At 43.6% G+C, this 5,272-nt stretch overlaps 1 long non-coding RNA gene across 1 annotated transcript; it reads left to right on the forward strand.

Annotated features, from left to right (window-relative positions):
- The first annotated feature begins 346 nt into the window (after positions 1-346).
- LOC124209067 lies at positions 347-1,298 on the forward strand. The gene is made up of 2 exons (XR_006880764.1): positions 347-586; positions 662-1,298. It is a non-coding gene; the product is annotated as an uncharacterized LOC124209067 (long non-coding RNA).
- The last annotated feature ends 3,974 nt before the right edge of the window (positions 1,299-5,272 follow it).

Below are 5,272 nucleotides of genomic sequence, written 5' to 3' on the forward strand. Positions count from 1 at the left end.
ACCAAGAACAAGTTGTTGTTTTTTTCTCTTCTTTCCACCGGCACCTTTTCCATCTGCTGGCCTTGTCACCTCGACTTCTTCTCCCCCCAGAACGATAGAATGAAAGAATAAGTGAAAAAGAGAGAAGAAGAAGAAGAAGAAAAAAGCCTTTCATGTTTAGACGATGACCTCCTCTTGCTCGTCGTCGTCTAACTCCCCAGCCCCACTAAAGTCGATCGTAATCTTCAAACCGAGACCATCAAGAGTGAGTGAAAGAGAAGGAACCTTTTGACACACTCCCACAAAAGCATACTCCTCCTTCTTCTTCTTCTTCTTCTTCTCCCCCATTTTCACTTGTAAGAAAGAGGAAACTATTAAAGAACCTTTTAACTCTGTGATGGCGAAAATATACCGCTGGCGGACGGCAGATCGAATCGCGCACATCAAAACACCACCGGTGAGCGAGAAATCCAGAAAGAGCGCTAAACGCCGCCGGGTCGGATGCTTGCTACCTCCTCCTGCGCCCAGGGTTGTGCTGGGACTCTCTACAATCTAAGGAGAGCCCCTTCAGACGAGAGCAACAGCACACACGCAGCAGGTATTCAAGGTAATGACCATAATATGGCGGAAGAAATATCCCTTAATGAATTCCATTGAATTTCTCAATGGTATATACCACTAGACGATCGTCGCATTGAGATTGACTAGTGATGAACAGCTGGCCAAGCGTTGATTCCATGACGAGTGTGTCTTTCGCTCGGGCAGTTTCTCTCCCGCGCTGTCCAACGTGTCCCGTACGCAGAATCGCGATCGTTACGACGGACGGTGTGTCTGCCAAAAAACCGGATTGAGCGGGTCGCAGACTCTTTTCTATTCTTCTTTTTTTTTTGTCTCCCATTCAACGACTATTTTTCTTTTACTTGGCTTGTTTTGTTTGTTTGTTTGTTTGCCCTGGCCAGATATCTTTTGAGGGACAGTAAAAAAATAAAATAAAAAAAAGACACACTGGGCAACGAAGGGGAAAAAAAAGTCATTGATTCTGCGCTTGTATCTTTCTCTCTCCGTGTGTGTTTCTCTCTCTGTACGCGAGTTGGTGATCGATCGATCCCCCCCCCCCTCACGCTCATCCATCGAAACTAGGCACGCTCCACTAAACACGCTTTTGTACAGAGAGTAGGCTATAGTATACTATATACGTAGAAATGTACACCCAACTCTGTGTGCAGCGGGTCCCAATTTTTTTTTTCTTTGGTTATCTTTTCCGTGTTCAACTGATTGTTGTGTCCTCGGGCCGCTGCGTGAACGAGTGAGAATGTGTATACCGTATCGTAGAAAGAGAGAAAAAAGAAAAAAAGCGAGATGGGAAAGAGAGAGAGAGAGAGAGTCTGGAGCGTGCGAAGAACAACTTTTCGTGTGTGGGGGATGCCAATCGGTCATTTCTCCGCGCAAGTTGCGCGCACAAGACGCGCCGCGCTCCGGGAATCTCCTAGACGGTAACTAAACGATTATTAATTATTTACAAATGTATTGACGTTGATCGATGGGCCCAGTTGCTGGCCCCTGCCCGGTTTCACGAATCAGTTTTTAGCGATCGGCGCGAGGAATCTCGTTGTGTCGAGACAAACGACGTGATAAATGCGCGCAACTCCCTAACAAAAAGCTCCTTTAAGCTTTGATTGATCACGATTTACATCGAGCATTGCGTCTGATCTGAAGGGTACTTTCACATGAAAATGCGGAGAGGAAAAAAACAACAACAGCCAGAATTGGTGGAATGTGTCGGTTGTCAGTTGATTTCGAACCGGTATGGACGGAAAGGAGAAAATCAGCTGGGGAGAATAAAAAAATAGGGGAATGTATAAAACAATGGACAGACTAATCACAGGCACAATGTTCTCTCGTTCTCTCTCTATAGCTCTTCTTCTTCTACACTATAGATCCCTACAAAGACTTGTCACACAATAAGGGAATCGTCGAAACGAGATGCAACGAGATGAGCCCCATTGATTTCTTTCTCTTCTTTTTCTCTGGCTTGTTTTTCCTCTTGATTGAATTCTTCGATAGCAATCAGTTGACATTTGTCACTTCCACGGGGCCCCCAGCATCCAGCCAACATTCTTACAAGAAAAGCTGGAAAGAAGACGAAGAAGAAAAAAAAATCATTTGCCTTTTAAAAAAGTTGAACCCAAGAAACACAAAAGAGTTTCCCCGATGAAGGTTGTCTTTTCTTTTTCCCATACAGCTTTGATAATAAAGACAGAAATAATGGCGCCGACCAGATCATCAGCCTCTACAACTAGAAAATGGTTCAGTGCTATATGTCCTCCGTCCCTACTGGGTCTAGACGTCTCGTACATATTGGAGAGTCGAAGCGAAAACTCATCAGGGATGAAAAAAGAAGAAAAGAGGCTGCGACGACGACGCGACTCCATAGAATGGCTTTACCATCTATTCCACAGCTCAAAGCGTATAGCCAACAAGTCACAAAAGCAGCAGACCTTTAACTCGAATCTCCTTCTGGCCTGCGATGGCTTTTGGCTGCTGCCTGCCTGCCTTCTTCTTCTTCTTCTGGCTTGGCTTAGCTTGGCTTGTGTGTGTTTAGGTTCCTCAAATGAAGAAAAGAGTAGGCGGCTTATCGTTATCATGTCACCGTGTCTCTCTCTCTATCTTTCTGTGTACATATATGACTGCACTGTGTGTCTGTATACATGGGGGGTTCCTGTTGGTGTGTCTCTTTTGTCCTTTTTTTTCTATTTTTCTTTTCTTTTTCGGCTGGCTGATTATACCCACGCCCAAATGAACACAGAGCGCGTACACACAGAGAAAAATACACCACTCGACCGAATCCGGCTGGGCTGGCCAGCAACCTCGCAGCCGCGCCGCACTGGGAATGATGGTCCTGTTTTCGGCGCCCGTTTCGCCATGGGCCCCAAAGGGAAATGGATAAAAGGCCAAGATGAAAAAGGCAAAAAGAAGAAGAAGAAGCGACGACTGTTCATCCTTTTCGCACATGGCTGCTAATGCCTGCACACAAGACGACGGAGAAAGAGAGAGCCTGACGTTGATTTTCATCAAGAAGGAGAAATATGAAAAGATAACCCACCGAAATCTGACAAGAGGAGGGAGGCGCGCCGTCCAGTCTACTGAACTGATGAAAAGCCATTTTCTTATCGACGTTTCTTTTCTTCTTCTTCTTTTTTCTTGTTTAAAAAAGGGAGAAAATAAAGAAGAAATCCGAAAATCATCACAGCATTTCGTCGGTTGACTTTGAACTCCAATCACAGTAGAAACATATACGCCCACTCTCTGATCTTTTTCTTTCCCGTTTTCGGCGTAAATAGCGCGCCCGCGCACCCGGTCGTGAATCAGCGCGCGAGTCATCAATTTCCCCCACGTTGTTTTTCTTTATTTTTCCGCTCAAGTCAAACGTATGGGGAAAGGAAGGAAAAAGGAAAAAAAAATTGAGAAAAGAAAAAGTGGAGGCTGCTGTTCATTTCAATCGTTTGATTATTTTCCTAAGGCAGCAGACACTCACGCGAGCACAAATTCCCGACGGAGATGCGAGACGGCCGTGTATAGACGCGCAGTTGACTCATTTGACACCTCGTATCTTTTGCCTCAAACGCTCACCAATGTCGAACGAAGAACCCAGATGTTTTCATCAGCCCATTCGACTATCAAGAAGAGAAAGAAGGTAAGAAAAAACAGGAAAAAAGGAAGAAAAAGCTTTGACCTTTCAATGATATAAGCTCTGCAACAACTTGGAGAAAAATAAAGGAATTCTAACCGGTCGTAAGGCGAGAGAAGCGTTTCATTCGTCCTTGTGGCGACACCTGGTATGTGCTATATACTTTTCAAACGTTTCGAGGTTGTGAAACGTTAACGATGTTGCCTCTAGTTGATGTCGGGCGGGAGAGGCAAGCAGCCGGGACAGAACGGAGAACGAGAGAAATACGGCCGGCCAGATTAGAGAAAAGAAAGAATAAGACGAAAATAAGAAGAAGAAAAAGAAGAAGAAGAAGAAAAAGGAAAACACATAAAAAAACAAGACGTATAGAAAGAATAAGAAACGAGGGAATCAGATGAGACAATCAAGGCGGGGTCGATGTGTCCCCTCCATCCTCCTCCCCAGTTAAACCTTGCATAGAAAATCATCGTGTTGACACCGCCTATATAACAATTCTCTAACCCGACCGCAGATGTATAGAGAGAGACACACTCACGCCGTCTACCTTTTTGAATAGGGCTAAACAACCTACCGTTCGTCTTTCCCTCTACTCTTCTCTTTTCGTCTCTTTTCTTTCTCTCTTCAAGTCTCCAACCTTATTTGACGGTTCGGAGAATAAACGCACCGAATGAGATGCTCCACCAGGCTCTTTTCAATTTTCCCAACTTTTTCTTTCTTTCTTTATTTTATTTTTACTCTTTTTACTAGAAAAAAAAATTTAAATAATTCCAAACAACATGAGAAAATATTATACACATAAAAAGAGAGAAGAGATAGAAAAAAAAAATCCCTGGAAACCAACCAAAAAATAAGGTTGTGATGGTTCAACCCGGAGAGAGTGTCATTGCGTCAGAGACTGAACTGGCATCAGCAGCAGAGTCTTGGTGCGCGCGCCCGCGAGCAGACAGTGACACATGGCGGCAGTCGATGCGGTTCCAGCTCGGATACTTTTGAATTGGTTTCCAAAAAGCCAACTACATAGCTATAGAACAGGCAGCCAACCAAAGTCTCAAAATAAATAAATAAATAAATAAATACATCAAAACCTTTCAAATGACTCAACTGTTATATGTTTCCTCCCAAAAATGATGGAGCGATCGCGCTGAACAAGGCCTTTTATATATCGACTGTAAATACAGGCTATACATAAAAACGTACACTACCCATCCCCACTATACATACCCACTTAGAAGAAGAAGAAGAAGAAAAAAAAAATAGAAAACTCTAAACGAACGCAACCCATCAAGATTGCCGGCTGGTCGAATCAACGTATTAGTCGGCAAATCTTTCCAGATGAAATGAGAAAGACAAGAACAAAAAAAAATCAAGAAGGAAAACGAAAAACATCCCGACATCCTCTTTTTCACTGTGTCTGTCTCGTTATCGGCCTCGGCTGTCAGTCGCAAACGAATTCCAAATCAAAAGGCGGACGTGATGTTCGAAAAGAGAAAAAGTAAAAAGTAAAAAGTAAAAAAAAAAACGAGTAGTAAAAGGATAGAAAATCACTTTGATTGAACGAGTTGTCATGTCAGAGTGCTGTAGATAGCCAAGCAGAGCTGAGCTGAT

Source organism: Daphnia pulex, chromosome 12, assembly GCF_021134715.1.
Source record: "Daphnia pulex isolate KAP4 chromosome 12, ASM2113471v1".
NCBI lineage: Eukaryota > Metazoa > Arthropoda > Branchiopoda > Diplostraca > Daphniidae > Daphnia > Daphnia pulex.